This window comes from Callorhinus ursinus, unplaced genomic scaffold, assembly GCF_003265705.2.
Source record: "Callorhinus ursinus isolate GAN/ISIS: 27379988/994484 unplaced genomic scaffold, GSC_fseal_2.0 scaffold5, whole genome shotgun sequence".
NCBI classification, from domain to species: Eukaryota; Metazoa; Chordata; class Mammalia; order Carnivora; family Otariidae; genus Callorhinus; species Callorhinus ursinus.
The window spans coordinates 42,243,755-42,271,399 of NW_027397067.1; the positions used below are offsets into that span (position 1 = coordinate 42,243,755).

General features: G+C 41.8%; 1 pseudogene; it reads left to right on the plus strand.

Moving 5' to 3' along the window:
- LOC112823648 (cytosolic 5'-nucleotidase 3A-like) overlaps positions 1-27,645 on the plus strand; it is a 235,815-nt pseudogene that overhangs the window by 19,931 nt on the left and 188,239 nt on the right.

Consider the following 27,645-nt stretch of genomic DNA (forward strand, 5'->3'; position numbering starts at 1 on the left):
AAAGGAATGAGATCTTGCCATTTGCAACGACGTGGATGGAACTGGAGGGTGTTATGCTGAGTGAAATAAGTCAATCAGAGAAAGACATGTATCACATGACCTCACTGATATGAGGAATTCTTAATCTCAGGAAACAAACTGAGTGTTACTGGAGTGGTTGGGGGTGGGAGGGATGGGGTGGCTGGGTGATAGACATTGGGGAGGGTATGTGCTACGGTGAGCGCTGTGAATTGTGCAAGACTGTTGAATCACAGATCTGTACTTCTGAAACAAATAACGCAACATATTTTAAGAAAAAAGAAAAAGAAGAAGATAACAGGAGAGGAAGAAAAGGGGAGTATGTCAGAGGGGGAGACGAACCATGAGAGATGATGGACTTTGAAAAACAAACTGAGGGTTCTAGAGGGGAGGGGGGTAGGGGGATGGGTTATCCTGGTGATGGGTATTGAGGAGGGCACGTTCTGCATGGAGCACTGGGTGTTATGAACAAACAATGAATCATGGAACACTGCACCAAAAACTAATGATGTAATATATGGTGATTAAAAAAGTGCTAGTTAAAACCTACTTAAATAGATTCCATGACTTACTAATAAGTAGTAACCCACAATTTGAAGTATTCTGTTCTTAGGGCATTGCTCTGATTATGTCCTTAGTTCCTTACCAAATCTCTGATGGCCTTATATTGCCTGCCATATCAAGTCCAGGCACCTAGCTCCCCCTCAGATCCCTTTCCCATTACCCCTGGCAGGAGGCGTTAGAATGTGGTGGGGGCTTTGGAGTCAGATGGGCCACAACTGAAAGTGGGTCAATGGCACTTACCAGTGCTGTGACCTTGAACAAGTTAACAATTCTTTATATCCCTGCACACTTACCTGTAAAAGGGAATAATGGTGCCTACCTCATCAGGCTATTGTGAGTGTCAGATGAGAATGCACACAGTAAGTACTCAGTAAATATTAGCAGTGTGGTTTTTCTGTCCAGTATAGGCCTTGGTTTCTAATATACTCCATTATTGGCTGTTTTCCAGAGGCATTTGGTGTCTCCCTCTATCTGTGCATTTGCTCATTCTATTACTCCCTGACCATACTGTCTTTTTTGGGAAATCTTATCAATCTTTTATTCTTCAGCTAGAATGAGCCCACCACTTTAGTCTCCCCTGACCAGTCAATGAGACATCTCTCTTGAGTATCTAGAGCCCCGTAACGACATAGTGGCACTTTTTGTGTTATTGTCTGTCATAGTTATTTCTAATGTCCCTCATGGTGAGATCCATGAGGATGTGTTCATCCCATGTGTCCTTTCCCAGTGTACACCCCCTCAGAACACCCAGCACAGATCATATGTTGAATGATTAACTATGTAAAATTGCCACTTGCTGTAGGAAGCTGAGATGAGTAAGCCTCCAAGTTTCCCAGTTAAAATAGAATGTCTGATACTGCCTATCTAACTGAGAATGTCTGGCCTACCTTAATTTTTAATTCCACTAGAAATAAAGTAAAAATAATCCTTCGTTGATCTGAACTTTTCATACATACCCAAATTGCCCATGTAAATGACTAGCTTGTGACTGGTTTTATATCAGTGATGTCGATACTGTTAATGACTGTCATCCCCAGAGCTATCTTGTGTGCATGTGGGTGTGTGCGCTGATTCTTATAACAGTGCATGGTGGGGGAGATGAGTTAGCAAAAGAACAGATGGGCATAGTTCTAGAATGAATCCTGGCTTAAGAATACAGGGTGGTGCTTATGGGTACAGGCTCCATGCCTAAAACTCCTGAATTTAAACCCTATTTAAATGGAATTCATCTATTTACTGGCTGTGTTATTTAACCTATTTAATCTTAAATGCTTCTGTTCCTCTTCTGTAAAAATGGGGGCTAATGATAGGACTTTCACTGTTAAGACTATTATGAGGATTCAGTGAGCTAATCCATGTGAAGGCCTTAAACCATATCTGTTCAGCATCTACTAGTGGAATACTATGCATACCCTATGTCCCAGCAATTGCACTTCTAAGTATATATCCAATATATAGGAGTACATGTATTTACCAAAAGACATGTACTAGAATGCTCACAGTTGCAGGATTTATAATAGCCTCAAACTGGAAGCTACCTGAATACCCATCAAAAGTGGAATGGATAAATAAATTGCAGCATATTTATGTGATAGAATATTTTACAGCAACAAAAATGAAAAAACTGTATGTACTTGCAAAAACATGGATGAATCTCACAAATGTAATGAAGAATAAAAGAAGCCAGTTACAAAAGAATAAATGCTGTGTGATTCCATTTATATAAAGATCAAAAACAGGTAAAACTGGGGCGCCTGGGTGGCTCAGTCGTTAAGTGTCCGCGTTCGGCCCAGGTCATGATCCCAGGGTCCTGGGATCAAGCCCCGCATCAGGCTCCCTGCTCCACAGGAAGCCTACTTCTTCCTCCCCGACTCCCCCTGCTTGTGTTCCCTCTCTCGCTGTGTCTGTCTCTGTAAAATAAATAAAATCTTAAAAAAAAAAAACAGGTAAAACTAGAAAACAGGACAGTGACTGCCCTAGTTGGGGAGAATGACTGGCAAGTAGCATGAGGAGGGTTTCTGGGGGTACTGGAAATGTTGTGTTTCCTGTTATGGTTCTGACTATGTGGGTGTGCTCAGCTGGTGAACTTCAACAAGCCCTATATTTGTGATTTGTGTATTTTTCTGTATGTACATTATTTAAAAAAGTTTTTTAAAAAGTACGTGGTACAATTGTAAATGGAATCGACTCCTTAATTTCTCTTTCTTCTGTCTTGTTGTTGTTATATAGGAATGTCACTGATTTCTGTGCATTGATGTTATATCCTGCTACTTTACTGAATTCCTGTATGAGTTCTAGCAGTTTTGGGGTGGAGTCTTTTGGGCTTTCCACATAAAGTATCATATCATCTGCAAAGAGTGAGAGTTTGACTTCTTCTTTGCCGATTCAGATGCCTTTTATTTCTTTCTGTTGTCTGATTGCTGTGGCTAGGACTTCTAATACTATGTTGAATAGCAGTGGTGATAGTGGATATCCCTGCCAGGTTCCTGACCGTAGGGGGAAAGCTCTCAGTTTTTCCCCATTGAGAATGATATTCGCTGTAGGTTTTTCATAGATGGCTTTTATGATATTGAGGTATGTACCCTCTATCCCTATACTCTGAAGAGTTTTGATCAAGAAAGGATGCTGTACTTTGTCAAATGCTTTTTCTGCATCTATTGAGAGGATCATAGGGTTCTTGTTTTTTCTTGTATTAATGTATTGTATCACATTGATTGATTTGTGGATGTCGAACCAACCTTGCAGCCCAGGGATAAATCCCACTTGGTCGTGGTGGATGATCCTTTTAATGTACTGTTGGATCCTACTGGCTAGTATTTTGGTGAGAATTTTTGCATCCATGTTCATCAAGGAGATTGGTCTGTAATTCTCCTTTTTGATGGAGTCTTTGTCTGGTTTGGGGATCAAGGTAATAGTGGCCTCATAAAATGAGTTTGGAAGTTTTCCTTCCATTTCTATTTTTTGGAGGAGTTTCAGAAGAATAGGTATTAATTCTTCTTTAAATGTTGGTAGAATTCCCCTGGGAAGCCATCTGGCCCTGGGCTTTTGTTTGTTGGGAGATTTTTGATGACTGCTTCAATTTCCTTAGTGGTTATAGGTCTGTTCAGGTTTTGTATTTCTTTCTGATTCAGTTTTGGTAGTTTTTACAGCTCTAGGAATGCATTCATTTCTTCCAGATGATCTAATTTGCTGGCATCTAGTTGCTCATAGTATGTTCTTATAATTGTTTGTATTTCTTTGGTGTTGGTTATGATCTCTCCTCTTTCATTCATGATTTTATTTATTTGGGTCCTTTCTCTTTTCTTTTTGATAAGTCTGGCCAGGGGTTTATCAATCTTATTAATTCTTTCAAAGAAACAGCTCCATAAGATACCTAGGAATAAATCTAACCAAAGAGGCAAAGAATCTGTATTCCAAAAACTGTAAAATACTCATGAAAGAAATTGAGGAACACACAACGAAATGGAAAAACATTCCATGCTTATGGATTGGAAGAACAAATATTGTGAAGATGTCAATGTTACCTAGAGCAATCTATATATTTATTTATTTTTAAAGATTTTACTTATTTATTTGACAGAGAGAGACACATTTAATGCAATCCCTATCAAAATACCATCAGCTTTTTTCAAAGAAATGGAACAAATAATCCTAAAATTTGTATGGAACCAGAAAAGACCCTGAATAGCTAGAGGAATGTTGAAAAAGAAAAGCAAAGCTGGCGGCATCACAATTCCGGACTTCCAGCTCTATTACAAAGCTGTCATCATCAAGACAGTATGGTACTGGCACAAAAACAGACACATAGATCATTGGAACAGAATAGAGAGCCCAGAAATGGACCCTCATCTCTATGGTCAACTCATCTTCGACAAAGCAGGAAAGAATGTCCAATGGAAAAAAGACAGTCTCTTCAACAAACGGTGTTGGGAAAATTGGACAGCCACATGCAGAAGAATGACACTGGACCATTTCCTTACACCACACACAAAAATAGACTCCAAATGGTTGAAAGACCTAAATGTGAGACAGGAGTCCATCAAAATCCTAAAGGAGAACACAGGCAGCAACCTCTTTGATCTCAGCCGCAGCAACTTCTTCCTAGAAACGTCACCAAAAGCAAGGGAAGCAAGGGCAAAAATGAACTATTGGGACTTCATGAAGATAAAAAGCTTTTGCACAGCAAAAGAAACAGTCCACAAAACCAAAAGACAACCGACAGAATGGGAGAAGATATTTGCAAATGACATATCAGATAAAGGGCTAGTATCCAAAGTCTATAAAGAACTTATCAAACTCAACACCCAAAGAACAAATTATCCAATCAAGAAATGGGCAGAAGACATGAACAGACATTTTTCCAAAGAAGACATCCAAATGGCCAACAGACACATGAAAAAGTGCTCAACATCGCTCGGCATCGGGGAAATCCAAATCCAAATCAAAACCTCAATGAGACACCACCTCACACCAGTCAGAATGGCTAAAATTAACAAGTCAGGAAATGACAGATGTTGGCGGGAATGTGGAGAAAGGGGAACCCTCCTACACTGTTGGTGGGAATGCAAGCTGGTGCAGCCACTCTAGAAAACAGTATGGAGATTCCTCAAGAAGTTGAAAATAGAGCTACCGTATGACTCAGCAATTGCACTACTGTGTGTTTACCCCAAAGATACAAATGTAGGGATCCAACGGGGTACGTGCACCCTGATGTTTATAGCAGCAATGTCCACAATAGCCAAACTGTGGAAAGAGCCAGGATGTCCATCGACAGATGAATGGATAAAGAAGATATGGTATACACACACACACACACATACACACACACACACACACACACACACACAGGAATATTATGCAGCCATCAAAAGGAATGAAATCTTGCCATTTGCAATGATGTGGATGGAACTGGAGGGTATTAGGCTGAGCGAAATAAGTCAATCAGAGAAAGACATGTATCATATGATCTCACTGATATGAGGAATTCTTGATCTCAGGAAACAAACTGAGGGTTGCTGGAGTTGGTGGGGGGTGGGAGGGATGGGGAGGCTGGGTGATAGACATTGGGGAGGGTATGTGCAATGGTGAGCGCTGTGAACTGTGTGAGACTGATGAATCACAGACCTGTACCTCTGAAACAAATAATACATTATATGTTAAAAAAAAGAGAAGATAGCAGGAAGGGGAAAATGAAGAGGGGGAAATTGGAGAGGGAGAAGAACCATGAGAGACTATGGACTCTGAGAAACAAACTGAGGGTTCTAGAGGGGAGAGGGGTGGGGGGATGGATTAGCCTGGTGATGGGTAATAAAGAGGGCACGTACTAAGTGGAGCACTGGGTGTTATACGCAAACAATGAATCTTGGAACACTACATCAAAAACTAATGATGTAATGTATGGTGATTAACATAACATATAAAAGAACTTTAAAAAAAAGGACATGGTGAATAAAAAGTGCTTAATGCATGTCAGATATTATTATTATTTGCCAAAAAGACTAGGTTTTCAGTGCTGGCTTTGTGGTCATTGAGACTAAGGAGTCTTTTAAATTTTCCCTTTCTAAAGCAATCAACAGAAATCATGATACTTGCCTTGAGGAGATGTTAAATGCTATTGAGAACTGGTGAGATGAGATTTTTAAAATGGTACCAGCCTCTTTAACATCCAGCAGCAGCTTTGGAGCAGATTTTCATTATAATAGGAAAAGTCACATGAATGCCTCCCTGAGTTGTAAAAATGTAAGGCCAGTAGACACCTCTTCCCCTGGGGTAATATTATTAAGGGATTTTTGTTAATGGTTTGACAAAGGAAGCCCCTCGACCATAGCCCTTGGTATATATGGAACTGGTCTTGAGTAGATGTCGGTAATTTTGCCAGTGTTTGCTATGCCCATGAGGTAACCACCAAAGCGATGGTACTGGTGAGCTAATAAAACTTTCTTGTTATTTCTCTCATCTGGCATTTGGAAGTATGATTGACCCATTGGAACTGAAAAAGGCTCTAGGATGTTGGACTGTATAGGGATGGAGGAATGGGAAAGGCCTTAAGGAAGGAGTTCCAGACTTCCTGCTGGTAAGGTCTTTGGGTCTCAAGCAATTCACTAGAATAATAAAATAAATGAAACACTGTATTCTAAGCTAGTAAAACATACATCCTGGTTAATGATAATAGCTCTAATAATGGCTGTCATTTATTGGGCACTTACTATGTGTCCAGCATGGAGACTGATCTTTGTTCACCAAAATTTGTCCTCTTCTTCTTCCTAGACATGTAAGTAGACTAGATTTCTCAACATCCTTTGAGTTAGATGTGATCCTGTGACTAATTTCAGAGTAGCAATATTGCATAGTACTGCTGTTAGACCTCAGGGCAATCAAAGGTTCTCCAGCGCTCTCTTCCCCTGCTGCTGTTTGGACCCATAGTAATCCAAGCAGTAGTTAGCAATGTCCTAGGGAGGACAGAGCAACAAAAAAGAAAGAACTTGGGTCACTGAATGACTCTGTGGAGTTAGGCTTCCCTGCTTCTCTGCACTGTGCACTGTTAGCACTGGAACTGTTATGAGAGTAAAAATAAGCTTCCTTGTTTTTTGAACTTGCATTTCTCAGCTTTAATGGGCACAAGAATCACTTGGGGATCTTGTTGAGATGCAAATCCTGATTCAGTGGGTCTTAAATGTGTCTTGAGTGGAGCTTGAAATTCTGCATTTCTAATGAGTTCCTAGGTGATATTAGTGATATTGATGTTGGTATTCCCCCAGGAATTTTGATTTAATTAGCTGGGGTAGGGTTCAGGGACATATGTGGCCTATACAGTGATGCTGTCAGCTAAAAATGCTTGCGGCACCTGCCGTACTGTACTAATCACCCCCCAAAAACTCCTCCCCACGTGATTCTAATCTACAGACAGGATTAAAATCCACTGGATGGGAGGCATATTTTCTGAGGGTGCAGGAATCCTGAGATTATTCCTTCTAGCTCTTCTAAAGCACCTTGTCATTCTGTCTTCTTATTAACCACTTACGGGTAATGCTTCTGGTTACTTGTCTGTACTGCTGGGAGTACTTGTCTTCCTAAACTTCAGTTCAGCCAGAAACTTCTTTTTTTTGACATCTTCTTGTTTGACATCTTGTTTGGATGCTGAGCTTTGTCTTTGAACAAAGTAATTCAAGATGATGATGTACAGAGAAGCTGATTGTTAGCTCCTCCCAAAACCTGCCTTTAGGGACCTCATATTGAGCACGAAGTCTTAAACCCTGCAGCAACAGTCTAACCTGAGATCTCAGTGCTGAGACAGACACTCTCCATTACTGAGATGGATGATGTAATAATTAAACTACTATTTTGTGCAATCATTTTCACCTGAAGGTTCCAGAGCCTTAAGAACATCTGCTGGCAATTTGTAGTTAACACAACATTATTTTGCATTTATTAAGTGTTGATAATGCACAAGGTGTTGTTACAGAATACAATCCCTGTTCAGAGGTCAAGACAGAGGGCAAATATATCCCAAAAGAAAGGAGGCGAGGCTCCTAGTAGTTAAGGACTTTTCCTGAAAAACCCTCTATCTAGGTTAGTTGAAACTTTATAATTTTGAGAAAGGCTGCCATTTGTATACATTTTCTGCAGTTTATAACATGTTTTTACATAGATATTCCAATTTAATCTCCACTCTAGCCTTACCACATTACGGTTTAGTCAGCAGCAAGCAACTGAAAGCCTGACTCAAACTGCATTAAAACAATAAGGAAAGTTATAATTGTCTCAACTGTAAATCCAGAGGTGTGGTGATTTCCTGGTTGTTACCCCATCAGGTTGGTGAGGATTCATTTAGTTCTCTTTTTCCATTCTTTCATCCAGGGCATCAGCTCCAGTGAAGGCTACTTTTCCTCATGGTACTAAGAACTCTGTCAGTAGCAACTGGAGTTACCCATTTCATTATTCATGTCTAGCTGAAAAGAAGAAAAATCTCTCACCCAACCATGGAAGAGAAGTCATTCTCTTCTCCTGATTAGCCAGTGTAGGTAATGTGTCCATTGCATAAGAGCGTAGGGGAATGGAGGGGTGACCTACAGTGACTGGCTTGGGTGCCTGAACCAATTACTGGCAAGGAAGGGTGGGATTACTATGATTGGCATAGACTAGTCAGGATCCAGTCTTGGAGCTGGTTGTGGAGTCCATTACCCTTGGGTCACATAGAGGAAGGAGGTGAACAAAGGCCGGCTACTGCTAGGAAATAAGCAGAAGGAAATGGATGCTGGTAGCACTCAGTGGGGTTTAGTTCAAGTATTTGGTGCCCGTTTACAGAGGAAAAATCCTGGGGGTTATGGAAGTTGAGTGACTGCCCAAGTTAGGTGGGTGGCAGAAGAGAGTCTTGTTGTCCACCTTGGTGGTCGAACCAACCCAAGACGGTCCTCAAAGCAGAGGTTTGTCTGCAGTGCCTCCCTTTCCTCCTTCGCCTCCTCTCTCAACCTGTTTCCCTTACAGTTTAGGGGAAAAAAAGCATTTACTGGCATTGTTGTGTCGTCCTGGCCTATACAGTGATGCTCTCAGCTAAAAATGCTTGTGGCACCTGCCAGGCCCAGCTGGTATTATTTGTAGGGAGCCCCTGCAGACATTTCCCCAGCCTGGGCCAATGTCGTGGCTGCACTGGCCCTTGTAGTTTTTATTCTGATCACGGGACCCACTTTAGCAAAACTGTCAGGGAATTTTGAGGGCCTATTACTCATGAATTTATTTATGGGTTTATTGCTCATGAATCCTGAAGGGTATACAGGCACACCCAAAGGCCACACAGTGAAGTCAAAATCAAGAGGGTGAGGTGGAGAGAGAGAGAAGGAGAGGGAGGGAGGGAGGGAGGGAGAGAATGAACCTGGAATTCTGCTTTCATTAGGGACTGAGGGTAAGATGTCTAAGGTTTGCAAGTTTACTCTTTATTGGCTAATTTAAAGCATAAGAGCAGGAATTAGGGTGTGGGAAGGGAGAAGCAGGGTCACTCAGGTGGTCAGTTATTTGGGTTACCCAGGGCTTTCTGAAGCCAGAGGTGGGGGGAAAACCCAATTCCTTATCTCGCTGTTTTGCTGGTAGCTTTGTCACACAGCTGAAAATATGTTTATTTAAGACGGATGTCTTTTGAAATGGATGCCTTGGCAATCAAAAACTTAACGTTAGGCACTTACAAATACTGGCATGAAGATACCAGTTTCTGCATTGTTATGAACCCTGAACTTTGGGCACATTATTTTATTTCTTTGGGCTTCCATTCTTCAAGGAGGGCATTAGAACTATTGTGGCATTTGCAGAGAATTCTAATTTTCATGAATTTTATAATTCTTTCCTCCCCCCTCCTCCATTTCCCCTGAAGCCTCTACTTACCAGTGGTTTCAAAGTTTTTTGGTAAATATACATGGTAAGATGTGGTAGTTTATATAAAGACCCAGTGCATGTGTGCACACACACACCCCTGAATTAAAAATTTCATTGCACAATATTTATTCTTAGTACAGAATGTAATTCACTCTTTTAGTATAGTCTACTTTGGTTTATTTTATATCTTATCCTATCTTAGCCTGTTCTGTTCTATCCTGTTTTATTTACTATTTTTTTAAATTCTGGAGAAAAATGGATTACATTGATTTCATGAATCCTTCCATGGATCTCAACCCTTAGTAAATCTTTCAGGGTGAAAACCTTTGACTCTTTGGGCCTTAAACTTGACAAGTCTGTATTCCCTCAGTCTTCCCATCCAGTACCTGACACCTGACACCAAATTTCTCAGTCTTACATTTTATTTCCTTGCCATCCTGGCTCCCGCTTTGCGCTGTGGACAATTCGTTAGTTAGATACATTGGCATTTAACTCACCAGTGGGCTAACAATCTTTATTCTGCCCAACCCTCTCTGGCCCAAACTATTATGGAAACTACTGGTTAGATCTAGTTGGGTCTCTCTTGACTTCTGATACCTCGAAGTCATAAATGAGACAGAAACTGTTCTTTTCTAGAACAGAGAAAAAGACTAGACCAGAGCATTCAGAAAAAAAAAAAAAAGCGAGTCACTTCTTTCCTCAGATTTCTGTATAATCAGCCTCTCTTTCTACTTCTCCCTCCCCTCCATCTTTTCCTCTCCTGAGAGTGAGGTGCTCAAGTCTGAGACTTAGTAATGGTTGGTCCTACATAAATCCTGAAGCTCATCACCACGAAAGTTTGATGTTCGGTCTGCCTGTAGAACTGTAGCTCTGCCCAGAATTCCTACAGAAATGCTGGATTCGTGCAGGTTCACCAGCAACTTTCACCCCCAGAAATCAAGTCCAGTCTAGCAGCTATTCCTAAGTACATAAATCATTTTAGGGAAGGTGAAAGTTCATCTGGCCTGATATTTCTCCTCTGTTTTTGGTTTATCGTAATCCTGTTTTGCTATTTTTTTCACCACGCCCTCAATCTTCTCTGTCTCCAAAAGAAGCATAGCTGCCCCTCCTCAACTTTTAGAAACTCTGTTCGACCCACTTTCTTCAATAACTTATTCCATATGTTGCATACATGAGTTCCGTCAGGATCCGCCCTCCCCCACTCTGCTTCTTCATTTTTGTATGGCATCCCTCAGTGTTTGAATCATTACAAGGAAGAGGAGAACATACTCTCCAATCCCACAGCAATGGGACTTTTCTCTTTGGTGTGTTCAGGGTGTTCTGTCATTTAAAAGGTTCTGTGGAAGTTTTTCTAACCCAGTGAGAAACAGCTGGTTTGCCGTCACTGTCCTCCTTCTTCCCTTGAAAGCGCCATGTGGCTTGGGTGGTGCTGCCCTTCCCTGCTCGGGACACTCTGCTTCCACGGATAAAGGACAGAATAGGCCTCCATCTTCCTTAGAGGGGTCCAATGAGAACTCTGAGCAGACACAGGACACCTCTCTGGTTTTCCAGTGAATAGCTTTTGCAAATACACTTTCAGATTTCAGCTGTTTTAAAATGCAAATGGTATAGGTCTGATGGTTTTTTAAAATAGATTTTTTTTTTCTCATTCTAAATAACTGCACTTATATCCATTTTGGTTCTTTTTTGACTGTTCCTGAGGGACGTACTCATTGTTTCTCTGCTCCCAGAGTATTCCATTATTCGCGAATACTAATTACTTTTCCCTTTCAGGTGGACATAGCTTTTCCTTGTGATGAGATCTTTTCCCTGCATACCAGACTTTATCACCCTTTACCTCCTTCCAAAAATCTCTCAAAACTTGGAGAGGGGGCTTTGCCTGCCTCGCCCTGGGTCCAGGGCCCCACAGGTGCTAGGAGCTGCAAACAGTTCACAGGGCCTGGCAGGGCTGCAGGTGGGCAGTTGCCCTTCATTATTGTTGATTTGTAAGTCTGACCTTTCTTCTACGCTGCCAGGAAGCTACTTTGCAATCTCTGCCATGCCTCAGTGGCATGGAACCCTGTGGAGGTGGTCAGTCTGTGGAGGCTGTGCCAAAGTTTATGAAAGGGAGAGTGATGTGTGGTGAGTGTTTTTTCACAATACCAACTTCTTCCTAACTTTGCCCCTTCCCAGTCGTTTAAAGATGTCACTGGGTTTGCTCCAGTGGTCCAAATGACTGCCTCTTTGCAAATGCTGGCCTCCTTGTTGGAGGCACTTCAAAGGCAAAGGAGACTTGATAGATTCCTCTGTTTCTCATTTGACCCCATAGTGCATTATTTAAGGGGGTTCTTTTGTTTGGCCCTATAATATAGTATTCAAGTAAATAAGCTCTGACGCCATACTGCCTAGATAAAACGTCCCAGCTCTCCTACTTATTCACTGGGGATCTTGGGGAAGTTACTTAATCTTTCCATACTTCAGTTTCCTCATCTGTAAAGTGGAGCTGATTACACTACTCTCCCGAGAAATAAAGCAGTTAATGTCCAAGAGTGCCTGGCACGTAGTAAGCACCCAGCATATCTTGGCTGTTATTTGGCACTGCTGCGTTCTAGCTCCATTCTCCAACCTATCCCTCAGACCCCCGACACATTCGTGAATGGACAGTTAGGATGAGTTCCATTAATTAGGTCACACTGATCCCCGGAAATGTATTCTTTTTTTCTATCCTCTGGTTTTCTTTTGCCAACTTCTGAAGTTCTAGGACTGGACATAGGACTTTTGCATTTGCGACTCCCAGCGGGGAAAACGGAAGAGATTTTCAGCCATGTCTGTGTCACCCCAGGGAGGCGGCTGTACCACTTTCCCAGTTGACTTAAGGGACTCAGTCCCATCCAGGTTTCCCTGCCTAATTACCCTATTATCTGGTCTGGCTCAGCTGTTACTTTGGTATTTATTAATTATGCTGTGACTGGCCTCTAAGGTATGTCTTTTGTTTATGCAACTTAGCCAGAATCACATTTGGGGACAATAATGATATGGCAGCTGCTATAACTTGACTTTCTAAGCTCTTTCTATACCTAATTTTTGTTTGTATTGGTAATTTTATGAAATGATGTAATCACGGAGCCTTTGTATCTTTCCCTGGGTGAACTGCCATTTTAATTGTTTTGGCAAGTGAGTTACAGGTAAAATCTGTGATTACGGAAAAACATGTTGAATACTTCTGACTGAATTGAACATGAAGTTAACGGAATCTTTTACTAAATTGGCAAGTTAACTGAATGAAAGATTGATTTATTAGTTTCTTCCATCAACTTTCTTGAATAGTTGGTTGGCTGTCATATAGATAGAGCCTGCAACAGTTTCACGTCCCTTAGCCCCATGTAAACACAAGTATTGATTCACTGTAGTTCTTTCTCAAGCAGTATTTATTCTCAAAACCCTGCTATGGGAGATATTTTCAGATACTATTACATGGATTGTCTTTGGAACTCTTCTTATTCCATGTGTGAATCAGTTCATCAGGATAACAGATTTGTCTGAACCACCAGATCATTTCTCTGCCTTGAATCACTTGCCAAGTGGTTTTTGACCTTGAAGGGCAAAACTTAGCATTGGTTTGCGTCTTTATCACCAAGCAGACCAACTACCAATTCTATAGGGACTTGGGAGCAAGGGAAGTCTCTGAAGCTGGCTTATTTCTCAGCTTGGGGCTGCTGTTGTATCAGTGTTTGGGGGTAACTCAGTTCTTATGGTTATAGAGTCTGCCGTCTAGTTTTACGGGCCTCAACATTTATTTTCTTTATTTCCATGCAGTAATGAAAACGGCGACATAACCCTTCCTGTGTGTGGGCACAGCTCTAAGCACTATAGATGTGTTCCTCTGTTAAATGCTTTCAGTAGCCCTATGAGGTAAATTCTGTTATTACGCCCACTTTACAGATGAAGAAACAAAAAGTGCTTCAGAGAAATGAGGTTCTTGCCTGAGGTCCCATAGCAAGTATGTGGTAATATCCAAGGCCTCCGAGCTGGTGAGAGCAGTGCCAGTATTAAACTCAAGCAGCCTGGCTCTGGAGTCATACGTACTATACTGAGGGACTGACTTAAGTCCTGCTGAAACCAGAATGGAAATTGATGTATTTGCAATAAGAGTTATAATAACTGTGATAATAAATGGTTATTTTCTCTGGTTACTTCCTTCCATTGAGAAAATCCACTTGAAAGTCCACGTCATGATCAATTGTTGGTGGATGAGCATAAAACCAGAACAAAAACATTAAAAAAAATGATTTGGATTGGGTGGATAGGGAACAAGTCCTTCTGGACTCCAGGTCACATGGCCTCAGTCTTCTTTTTCAGAAACACATCAGTGTTTGTTGTTGAGAGGTGATGTCGGGGTCTTGTTCCACAAAGTCTTAGGTCAGTACCAGAGTCTGGGGCACTGTTACCAGCTGCACCCTGGGAAACAAGCAGAGGGGGAGCCACGGTGAGAAGCCAAGAGAACTGAGAACCATGTGTGATGTTTGAGAAGGCTCCAAGCAGGCTATGCGGAGGGATTCTGGAAGAATTTCTTGAGGCGGAGTCCAGTGTTTGCCATGGCTTTTTATGTGTGCCACTGGTGTGGGCATCCTGGGAAGAGTTAAAGGAGCCGCCGAGGAGGAGACTTGATTTCTAGGACTCCGAGGAAGCTGCATGGATCACCCTGCCTCCTTCTAGGGATGTGCTTAGAACTCTGATGATTTTCCCAGAATCAGATCACCTTCTATCTTGGGTAGATCAGACTCACAGTAACACTCCTATTCTCAAATACCTTTTCAAAAAACTTTTTATTTTGAAATAATTTTAGATTCATAGGAAGTTGTAAAAATAGTACAGAGAGGTCCTTCACTCAGTTTTCCCTAATGGTAACATCTTACCTAACTAGAGTACAAGATCAACCAGGAAGTTGACGCTGGTACAATCCACAGATCTTTTTCAGATTTTACCAGTTTTCCATGCGCTTATTTTTGTGTGTGAATAATTCTTTACCATGGGATGCACCCAATAAACATCTCTGAAATGCATTAACTCTTTCTATCTTGATTCTTATTACTAATGCTCTTAGTGAGGGGTCCTCCCTCAACCCTATATAGTTCTGTCCTTGGTTGACCCTGATTTTGGGTCTGATTCAATCCTACAACTTTTATTGCATGCTATTTTAATGGATTCTTTTCTCTTATGGACTACCACGTACTTTTAACAAAATTTTAATACATTTTTTTATAAAATTAAAGAAATGTTAAATCAAATTGCAGTTAAAAATTGTTAAGCTTAGAGTAAATGTGCTCAACAAATATTAATGGGCGCTGCTCATGCCTGCCCGTCTCCCTCCTCATCTGCCTGCTATGCTGTTTCTTGTCATATTTCATTTCTTCATTTCACTGGGCTAAAACATCTACCAATTCCATGACACTCATGCTCCTTTACCGTACTAGTTCTGATGAACAATCTCATTAGCAGAGAGGTGGAGCAAATTACATTTTTTTGAGTTCCAACTGTTTGAGTTTCATGATCGCTGCTGCATGGCTCCTGTTAAGGTGACACACGTCCAGTCATTGGACACATGGATCAGAACTTGTTTTCATGACTGGACTAGGGTTATTTCATAGTTATTGAGTGTCCCAGAGAGAGTGACTGCTAGTTGCCAAGGTGAAAGGTGGTATGAGGAGAGGTGGAATGAGGAGAGGTGAAAGACCAGAATGGAAAATCACTAAGTTGGAGGGCAAAGATATTCTTTATCTACTGAGATAGATACCTGACTTCTCTCACTGATATTGAAAATCTAGGCAATTTGTTCAGGTGTCAACAAGGTGCAGGCCTGAGATATGCAAATGGACGTTGGCTAAACCTACCCATCAAGCTAGCTTTTCTTCCTTATGTTCTCAGTTTGGACAGAGGCTTTTTTTTCCTGCTCTGATTTTGATATCTGGTTGAAATTCTCTGTTTTGTATATTAATTCCCATTGGTTTTTCCTCTGACACTGCCTTCATCTAATGTCTGGACTCTTTTTTTTTTTTAAATCTTTTTTTAAAATTTTATTTATTTATTTGACGGAGAAAAACACAGCGAGAGAGGGAACACAAGCAGGGGGAGTGGGAGAGGGAGAAGCAGACTTCCCGCCGAGCAGGGAGCCCGATGTGGGGCTCGATCCCAGGACCCTGGGATCATGACCTGAGCCGAAGGCAGACGCTTAATGACTGAGCCACCCAGGCGCCCCTAATGTCTGGACTCTTGAAACTGTATGTCTAATGGTATTCTGACTTCAGAAACCCCTCTCTGCTTTCATACCCATAGGTACCGCCATTATTTACAGTTTAACCTTTGAAAAACCCAGCGTTAATCAAGAGGCTATGGCTGCCCATTGAACCAAGTTAAATCAAAACTCCTGTCACTCATTGCTCTCCTCTTTAACCTGACTCCCTACCTTGTGTCCCCGAGGTCTGTATGCTCCTTTGATGGCCCTCTTCACACAGTATCTAACTGCTATTAACATACATAACAAGGAGATGCACAATAGGTAGTGGTTAAACATATAGTATTAATTTCCTAGGACCGCTATAACAAATCACCCAAACTTGGTGCTTATAACAAAACAGATGGATTCTTTCACAGTTCTGGAGGCCAGAGGTCCAAAATCAAGGTATCTGGAGGATTGTATTCCCTCTGAAGGCTCTAGGGGAGACTCCTTCCTTCCCTCTTTCAGTTTCTGGTGGCTACATGTGTTCTGTGACTTCTGGCTGCATTACTCTAATCTCTGCCTCCGTCTTCACATGGCCCTCTCTTCTATCTCCCCTGGGTGTCTCTTATAAGGACACTTGTCATTAAATATAGAGCCCCCTCCACCCAGGTAATCCATGGTGATTTCATCTTGAGATCCTTACAAATTAATTATATCTGCAAAGCCCCTTTTTTTAAAATAAGGTCACATGCACATGTTCCAGGGGTTAGGATGGGGACATATCTTTTTGGGCACTGCTATTCAACTGGCTACGATAATTAAACACAAAGAGCATTGATTCTGAAGTATCAACCAATGCTATTAAAATATTAGTAGTGATTTGGACAATATAAAACATGCTTATTAAATTGGTGGTTAAGATGAAGCTGGGGTGGGTAGTTAAACACTTGAAAACAGAAGCTCCCCTAGTTATAATTTTTGTAGGTTATAAGAATTAGTCAAAATTAACAAAAAGGACTTTGACTTTGTACTTATCTCTATTACATAATTTCTCACGTGGTTTTTCTCACCCACCTGACTGGAAGTTCCTTGACTGTATATCTTGTGCTTAGCATTATCTATTAAATAATGAATAAAGGAAAGAATGGGAAGTCTCAAACTGGGCTCAAATAATTAACTATATAGGTATGGACTAGGGGGAAATCCAGCCTTTTAGGAATTTACATGGAGAATTATTGAGTACACTTCAAGCTTAAATAATGTGATATGGTTGCTAAAAAATATCACACAATCTTAGGGTGCATTATTTGAAGTCCGGAGTCCAGCTCATAGAGGTAATAATTATTTAAAATTTACAGACTAGAAGACATGTAAAAAATGTCCAGACCTACAAATGATAAGGACCCGTTGTAGCTTTTTATAAGCTGATAGCCCCTTTTAGAGAAGGTGAAGATTCTTAATGCCTTCTTATTATGGTGATTTATGAACACCCAGGGAAAGGAAACGCAATGATGAAAGTTGAAGGAGGCAGAGTTCATGACTTAGTCACACTGACCCCTGTTTTCATCAGTGCTTAGGTAAAGACATGTCGATCTACTGTTTGCTCCAGCTGGACATAAAAGGGAAGGTGCGAGCTGTGAGCTCTATTACTAAGTCAAACATCCTCAGTGGTTGCAATGGTCAGTTTTATGTGATTTATGTATCAAACTTGAATCTCGGTATTGCTCTGAAGGTGTTTTGTGGATTAAAGCCCATGTCAGTGGACTGGAAGGGAGATTATCCCAGATAATCTGAGTGGGCCTGATTTAATCCATTAAAAGGTCTTCAAGGCCAAGCTGAGGCTTGCCTAAGAGAAGGAATTTTGCCTGGGACAGCACTTTCAGCTGTGTAGCCTTTTCTTCCTGATGGCCTGTCCTATGGGCTTAGGACTTGCCTAATTAGCCCAACAATCTTGGAAGCCAATTCCTTGCGATACATTTCCTCATATCTTTTTACCAATTTTGTGTCTCTGGTTGAAATTGATACGGTGATTTCCAAGATCCCTGGCAAGGGGCTGAGCGGCTGGAGAGGAACTGGGAGGAGGTAAAGTGTTTATCAGTGTTCTTTAAACTTTAAAGCGATATGAATCATCTGGGGATCTTGTGATTCAATTGGCCTGAGTAGACCCAGGTGATGTTGGTGCTGACGGTGGACTGTGATTTGAGTGGCAAGGGTGTGTCTGTAGTTCTCAACGCAGGCTGCACATTAGAATCATCTGAAGGGCTTTTGAAAAATACTGATGTCTGGTCTACATCTCTAATGATTATGATTTAATTGGCCTGTGCTAAATGCAGACAGCAGGAGAGAAGCAAGAGTATAGGTGTATGGTTCTCAAAGTGTGGTCCCAAGACATCAACATCACTTGGGAACTTGTTAGAAATGCAAACGATCAGCCCTCATGCCAGGCCTGCTCAATCTGAAACTCCAGGATTGGGCCCCAGCAAGCTCATGATTCCCTGCAGGTGATTCTGATGCCCACTATTGTTTGAGAACCACTGGTTCAGGTGATGAGATTCTGGGTTAGATAGTCAGGCTTCCTTCTCGGGCAGGCAATTCAAGCTCGCTGTACCTGGTTTCACGTCTATAAAACAGGCTCTTCTGTGTTGGTGGAGCTGCGTCAGGGAATTGACCCGGAGATCAGGGTTGGGGAGGCTGAGGTTCGAATGCCAGGAGAGCATAGGTAAGTGTTAAACTTGGAGGGGTAGAAGCCAGGGATAGAGGCAAGGTTTACAGTGAGTGAGGGAAAACAGTTTGGGCCTCCTACTGGAGTACAGGGCTAAGGTTCAGAACCCTGAAGCTGAGGGAAAGAAACCAGGCTCTGGCAGGACAAAGGTGGGAGGACTAGAAAGTGAGCTAGTCTGGGGTTTGCTTTTTGGAACCGACCGGAGGGAGATGCCTGGGCCCAGGTTCCAGAACGTGGATTTGGCAGAGAAGCCCACCAGCCCAAATTCTGGCCCTTCTGAGGCTTATCTGGTGTCAGAGCTGTTCTGAGGTCCTAAGCAAAGCCAGGGATGGAACTCTTGTCTGTTTTCTGAGGGTCACTGGTGGGAAGGCAGGAGTGGAGGCAACATCAGTGAATCCTGCCTCTCCATTTTCCCTACCCCATGGCATTTTTAAAGTTGCAGATGATTTCTGGGCTCCCCTCTTGGACCAAAAATTACCTTGGTTGTAAGCACATTGTGAGTCTTCAGCTCTCTGCTAAGAGCTCAAGAGGTTGGTGTAAGTAAGAAGGAAGTAGCTGTATCTGGAGTGGTTGCCATGATAAGGGAATAGGTAGGGGTGAGGCTCTGGGCCATGAAGCAAGGGGCTGCCAGGAAGTGAAGGTTAGTTTCTCTTGTGATGTGTGAGGTGTAAGGAGAGAAGCTGCTGTTCCATACACCTGAGCTTGGTACCACAGGAGAATGGATGAGTGTTAAACTTTCTTCCGGCCTTGAAATTTTTATCTTTCTGTATTACTGCATTCGGCTGTTTCTACTTTTCCTTTTTTGTCCTTTCCTTCCTCTTCTTCCATCTTTTTGAGGAAAGAGAAGGGGGGAGCTGGCCAATAATCTGAATGAATAAAATCTGCCACGCTGTTTGAGACAATGTGAATGCTGTATCCCAGACCTAAGTAATTAAAAATCATCTGTAGCATTAAAGTATTTGTTAAGGAAATAATGTGTTGGGATTTGTTAGCGTGAAAAAACCCTATTTCAGCTTTGAGGAACAACCAAAGCTTACTGTGGGTTGGGGATGAATACAGCACACTGGAAGTCCTATGTGTCTGTGTAGTGAAATGATCCGGAGATGAAGAGGCAGGCTCTGAGGAACCATGAAATGATGTAGCAGTCCAGAGCCTGACAAAGTAGAAGGGACCTTCTAATTGTTTGTGAGGAACTGAAGATGATCAAGTCTCAGGAGTGTTTTTAAGGAATTCAAGAAGGCACAGGAAAATCAGTATTTTTATGGTCGTCTTGAAGGGACATTTATTGGCTGGTAGGCTCAGCCTTTAGTATTTAGCCAGTCGATTACATTTATAGATCAGTAGCTAGGGAGTAAAACACCAAATCCTTTGTATTCACTGAAATTTCCAGAATTTTTCCAGAAAAGCTGAAAGCTTGAGTTTTACAAATGGTACCCTGAGTCAGTACCCTGGAATCAGATAGGCTGGATTCAAATTCACTTCATGGTGTGCTTGCTCCCAGGGTAAGTTATTTCTCAGAACTTGGTTTTCTCCTCTTTAAAATGGAGAAGATGATGGGAATTAAATGAAGTATTTATGTATGTGAATGTGGTTTGTAAAATGCTATTCAATACTAGTTGTTATCCTTCCCAAGTCTTATTTCTTAGACGAGAAGATTAAATGAGATACCCTGAGGGATCTCAGGTGTTTGTATGCCTCTAAGTGGAGGGGAAAAAACACAGAATGCATTCCAGCATTTTTATCCCAACTGCAGAGGAACCTCTGGGACCTGAACCTGTGTCTTCCTTATCTATTAATAGCTAAAGGAATAATCGCGATCATTGCAAAGTCCTGTTAAAGCCAAGTTTTTCCTTCCCTCCACCTCAGGCTCTTTGGGTTGGGAGCCTGTGTGGAGAGAAGGGGAGGGCTTGGCTGGCTCCTCTGTTCCTCTCCTTGGTTCTTTTACTTCAGCACTTCCTCTACTACCCTGGGTGGCAGTAGGAGGGAAGGAGAAGGGGCTGGAAGGTTTTATTTGACAGAACAGTGGTAATCTGGCATTGAGGTGCTTCAGTGGGTTGATGCTGCAGCGCTAATGCTCACTCTTAGGGAGAGGGAGGCTTTCAGTGAATTTTCGGGGATTCCAGTCATAGCATTTGGTCATCCCTTGCTATGGGCAGTGGCTCATGCAGCTGGACGTTTGTGACTCTTCTCAGCTCTTGACTCCCTGTGATGTCCCTCTGGTGGGATCACCTAGAGGACCTATTTAGGATAACCCAAGTCTTTTCTCTTGCATGCATGTTTAAGGCTACCCAACAAGAAACCCCTGAACATCTTTGCCACACAAAACTCTAAAAAGGCTGGCACTTCCCTTTGTTGTCCTTCCTCTTGTCACTGGGCAGGATATTCCAGCTAGTCTCTTACCTTTAACACTTGAAGGACAAGTGAGGTGTCAGTCCTGTAGTCTCCAGGGAACAAATGACAAACTCTAAGTTCTTTTGAAGAATTCCTCACTTGGCATAAGGGAGGGGTCCAGGGGAGGCACCACCTCCTCGTCTATGATGAGGACTCTTGGCGTACCAACTCTCTTAAAAGAAAATCTCTGCTACCTCCTAGCTTTATCCCTTCCTAATGAATACATTGCATTTTATATTGTCAGGAGGTGGGTGATGAGCTCCCTTTGGAAAAACCATTTCTTTGGTCACCCCTTTGCAAACCTGTGGGGCTGGCCTTGGTGTCTATTTTCTAAGCTTTGGGGCACGGCCTGCACTTGGAGATGGGAGTAGCCCCATCTGAACACCTTGCTTCACCAGGGTAGGTTTAAGTCTTCACAAAGATGGGGCTGTAAACAGAATTCCTTCAGGGTCCTTCTGCCACCCCTGGATACTCAAAGGCTCCCGGACCCCAGGTCTCTGGGCCTCTTCTTGAACATGCTCCAGACTCCTTAATGCAAGTCTTAAAACTCTTCAGTCCCAATTAACCCCAAACCAAGTTGTTAGTCAAAGCCAGTCTGATTCAAGAAAATCACACTAAAGCAAATGTGAAACCAGTGCATTTAAGTTTCCCAGAGTTGTTTGCATGTTGAAAGAGAAAAAAAATTCATGAGGGGAACAAAATTCAAGGAGAATTTCAGTATAGAGTTCTTGGCAGATGAAACCGACATTATGTCCTACTGTGGCCACCCAGTCTGGGTTGGGGGCCAGGATGGGGCAGCTCTTAAGATTTGAGGCACTCTGTAACCCTCACTAGAGGGGTTCTCTTCTACTTTCTCGCTGTAGTTTAAAGTTCCTCTCCTTTCTATTGACACTGGGTCGTCACCAATGTGACCCATAGGTATTTTCTGTAAGTTTGTAACCAGGATGGTGTAGGTACTGAAATGATACCCAATTTGTAGGGTATGTTGAGGGGAGAAAAACCCCAACCCTACCACAGAGTCATTCTCTCAGCAACGTTTAGAAAGTCACTACCGTTCCTTCCGTTCCCTCAACCGCTCCTTAACATGACCAGTAGGGGGCACTGCAGGGTGAGATTCCCAGCACTTACTCCCACCTCCTTACCCACGAAAAGTTATTGGAACAAGAAGTATCGAATACACCTATTTTAAGCGAGAATAGTATGCTTTTAGCTGCTCTGTTTGCTGAGAGATGATAAATTTTGGATCTCAGTTGCTCTTGGGATGTGATTAACTGAAGGAAGTTTTAGCTTGACCTGGAATACATCCTGACTGGGCATCAGAAGGACATGAAGCACTGGGCACTAATTATTTTCCCTGGAAGAATGGTTCCTGCATGACCACTGTGGGACCATGATGCATTTGGCTAGGGCACTGAAAGAAGGATCTGGCAGCCTTAGGTTAGAGGATGTGAGGGAGCCAGAGATGTGAAAGCTGAGTGTTTTAAAAGCTCAGGAAGCAGCTATCTTCTCTGCCCTACTTTATTGGATACTGTGAACTCAGGCAGTTGAACTTAAAGCCAGCAGTAAGTTTATCATAAAATCAAATGGAGGGACATATGGTTCTTTTCCTCAAGGAAGGGGGATTTGAGGTACCCACGGAGAGTAAAGAGAAAACAAATCATAGATTTTTCAGATACTAAAATAAAAATTGAAGGCAGATTTTGAAACTGGGACTCTTAAAATCATTTTTCAATCTGGGCGTACATTTAGGTGATTCAAATCAAAAGACAGAGGTTGATAAAGTATCCCACCCCTTTCTACCAGGCCCCAATTTCCCCTCTGCATGGCTTTCTAGAGATATTTCATGTATATATACAAATTATGTATTATCCTGGTTTAATGTTTTTAGTAGGACTATAACTTGGAGATAATTCTTTTCCTCATTCGTAAGTACTAAAAATGTTTAATTTCTAATACAGTGCTTCCAGCAACAACTGAAACTAAACTTACAACATAGCTATAGAACATATAATCTTGTTGAGTATGCGGAAACAAAGTTTAACAATAAAATAAAAGGAGTGATTTGTAGCTAGGATGTCCTGGCTACTTATATGCCCTGGTGACAAGGAGCATATGTGTCAAGTCCTATATGTAGGTTCACAATGTTCATGGTTTTAGAACAAGGAAACCTTATTTTTATTTTTTTTGTGAGACTCAATTGGGAAATATCAAAATGTAATTGCAATCAAAGACACTTATGGCAGTGCTCAGGTTCTTTGCCAGATTCTACACCTTGAACTACAGGTAAACTGAAATTTATTTCAGCAATACGTATGTCTACATAGATCTACTTGCATACTTGCCTCTGTGTCCAGGGAGGTATTAACTGTGCAATCAGCATTCCATATATACTGTTGCCATGGCATAGAAGAATATGTATTTGCCTTTCCAGGAATCTTTCTGCTTTTCTGTGTTAGGTTGCCAGCTTGGATAAGCTAGGAGTTACATTCCTTAGAATCTCCTTCCCTATATAGTTCTGGGTTAAATCATCCCAAAGCAGGGTCTAATTTATCCACTAAAAAGCCAGAACTGGCTACATAATTTTCAGGGACTAGTGCAAAATGAAAATGTGGGACCCTATATTAGTTTGCAAGGGCTGCCATAACAAAGTACCACAGACTGGGTTGTTTAAACAACAAATTGTTTCCCCATAATTCTGGAGACTGGAAGTCCCAAGATTAAGGTGTCAGCCAGGTTGGTTTTTATCAAGGCCTCCCTCGCTCCCTCGCTCCCTCGCTCCCTCGCTCCCTCGCTCCCTCGCTCCCTCGCTCCCTCGCTCCCTCGCTCCCTCGCTCCCTCGCTCCCTCGCTCCCTCGCTCCCCCGCTCCCTCGCTCCCTCGCTCCCCCGCTCCCCTTCTGTCCTCATATGGTCAGTCTTCTGTGTGTGTATACCCCTGATATGTCTCTGTATGGACAATGTCCTTTTATAAAGCTACCAGTTATATTGGGTTAGTACTCGCTTTAAGTACTTGATTTTAACGTAATTACCTGTTTTAAAGAACTTTTCTCAAAATATAGCCCCAGTCTGAAGGTACTGGGGGTTAGGACTTCATATAAATTGGGGAGGACAGAGTTCAGCCCATAACCCATCCCATGTTCAGATAGCAGGAAAAAAGTGCTGTTAAAGGTACTAAAATATAACCTGTTTCCCTTCTGTTGTCTTTCTCTTGACTTGTTATAATTACTTTGCTTTTTAATATTTCGCTTCCATGGATGTAGAGACACTCTCTGGCCTAGTGTAGACTCACCCAGACTCAGAGGGATTCTGCCCTGTGACTCAGTTTGCACACACACATGTGCCTGCCAGGTGCTGGATCAATACACTGAAGCCTGGCTGGTGGCAGGAAAGTCATTTCACCCAGAGATACCCCCCAGGTCCCTGTGCCCAGGTCACTGCTGGAAGTAGAGGGCAGTGGAGATCACTGGGCAGGGTGAGGATGGGAAGTCCAGTCAAGGCCCAGAGCAACAGTCATTACCTTCTGAAGGTCTTTTTATCCTCATTCTTTTTATTACTATAAAATATTCCATCGTCCATTTTTAGTCCTTCCCTATTATGAGGATTTGTTGGATTTCCTTAAGAAACTGGAGCTCTGGGAAGCAAACCAAGGCTCTCCACAATAGTCAATTCAGTATCTGGCTGCTTTGAGGGGGCTACCATGGAGGCAGTACCTTCACAGGGGGAGACAAGGGCCCCCAAAGATGTTTATATACCCACCACCTTAAGGCTGTACAGGTCTATGAAATCAGCTCTAACCCAAGCCTTTATAAGGCTTTACTTATATGGTCTTCCTCTATAGATATCAAGGAACTTTCTACTTTTAATCCTCTTTTTCTCCTCTGGCCTCTGTTTATTCATCTGTAAAATCAGAAAACTGGCGTATAAGATGTTCTCAAACTTTTTCTTAAGTCATAGTACTTTTTTTTTTTTTTTTCATCAGATGAAATGTAGGAGAAACCCTAATAAGTACTCCAGATAGAAGCAAGGGACAGTATGCCTTCATAGTTTCCTTATTTCTCGGTGAATTGTTTTCTGTGGAACTGCTGAAGTACCTCTGAGAAGCTGGGGGGATCTATGGAGGATTAGATGGGAAATAAAAAGACACAAGCTTGAAGGCTTTCTGTTCATGTCTATGATAACATTACAATGATGTCAGCTTAACTTGATTCCTAGGGGCACAGGGTTCTTGAGTTTCTACCATCCACCAGCTTCTATATAAATCATGGTGATTAGATTGTCCAGGAGGGAAAAGGCCAGAGACTTGGAATGTGAGAAGTGTGTCTGGGTGGTGATGGTGGGCAGGTGGGTGGGAAAAAAATAAAGAAAAGGTAAGAACCAGGGGGAAAAAAGACACGTTCATGTGAACTTTAGATTCTTGAGGCATTGAGCTGTAAGTACAGTTGTCCCCACTCATCTGTGGTTTCGCATTCCGCAGTTTTGGTTCCCCGTGGTCATTTGCAGTTTGGAAGCCGATAATCGTCTTTCTGATGAATCGTCTGAAGGTCAATAGTAGCCTAACTCTATGTCACAGTGTCTACGTCATTCACGTCCCTTCATCTCCTCACGTAGGCATTTTATGTCCTGTCACAAGAAGGGTGAGTACTGTAAAATAACATTTTGAGAGTGACCACATTCATATAACTTATTACAGTATATCTTAATTGTTCTATTAATCTCTTACTCTGCCTAACTTACAAATTAAACTTTATCGTACATATGTATGTAGAGGAAAGAACATGGGGTTTGGTATGATCTGTGGTTTCAGGCATCCTCTGGGGGTCTTGGAATGTGTTTTCCATGGGTAAGTGGGGTCTACTGTACCTTTTGTGAGCTGATTCCTGCATATGGGAGACTCTGAGATGGAAAGGATTTTACGCAAGTTGCAGAGAGATTACAAGATGCTTTCAGTTTAGTTGAGCTTTTAAAAATGTAACATTTAGATGCCTTTCTTCAGCAACATAAATAACTTCATCTCCGGATTTTTAGTTGGAAAGATTCTAAACATGTATATAGCATCATGGAAACCTATTTTCATCTTAATTCATCTTGAGGAAGAATTATGATGGGGATGTGTCTTTTGTCGTGTAGGAAGATTGAACCATTAGTACTTGCCTGGGGATTTGGCACCATTCACCTCTTATGAATGTCCTCTGAGGGTCTGCATTACCTGGGGAAATTTGGCTGAGGCAGGCAGAATTCAGTGGAGATTTAGCCTTAAAATACTACCGAGTGAATGCTTGTGGCCCTGGCACTTTGAATAACAGGAATCAGAAAAGTGATTTGACTTATAAGTCCTGTCTAAAAATCTCTGAGCAGCTTCATTTTCCTCCTCAATCACAACAAATTATCCCCTACATCCATGTTAAGAAATACTCCCAGCATTGATAAGCTAAATATCTTTTAAAAAATATGAAATGTGAATATAGTATAGAACGATAAAATCAGGGTTCTGTGGGCTCTTAATTGTTAGTATTCTACCAGTGCTGCTGCCTCCCCTTTCCTATAAGGTTTGCTGAGTTTTCTATCTGAATATAATGTAAATCCAGAAGAGGGAACAGGAAGTGCAAGGGGTGTGTGTGTGTGTGTGTGTGTGTGTGTGTGTGTGTGTGTGTGTGTGATAGCAGGCAAAAAGAAGTTATTGCTTCAAACTTTATTCAGTTTCCTGAGTATATAAGGATAATGACAAAGCCTGATGGTCCAAATATTGTTTGTCTTGACCTTTAGTACCATGTGGAACTATGAGCAATACTGGGATTTCTTTTTTTTTTTTCCTGCAACTATCTGGGAAATTTTATGGAGGGGTAGGGTTCAAAATCTATTTTCTGTACAGTCTGTCACCTATAAACCATCCTGTCCAAGAAATGCTTTACCACAGTGAAGGGAACTTGTGAAGTCTTTTGATTGAAATGAGTTTGCATAGACAAATGGCAGGTAGGAGAATGCAGAAGATGATGAACCTGCCCTGAGAGGTCATCAGTTCACCAATTAGCTTCTGAGCTTGGGCATAGAGAACTGACAAGGCTGAGGGTAAGGTCTGATCTCCTCAGAAATTATTAAGGGGTTTGCCAACCCTAGAATGAACTTGCTGATACTGGTCACAGAAGGGTAGGGTCAATGAGAATCTTATCACTACCATTGAAAATCTGGTTCAAAATTGTTACTAATATTTGGTCAAGGATATCACTGTATAACAAGGAGAAATTCTGTTGAAGAGACACTGCTAGTCAAGTGGTTTATTAATGGTCTCATTTGAGAAGTGTCTTAGAATGGTTATAATAATTGTGAACAAGCAAATCAAGTATTTTTTTTTTTTTACCTGATCCCTGTTGAATTACACATCCAGATCATTGGCAA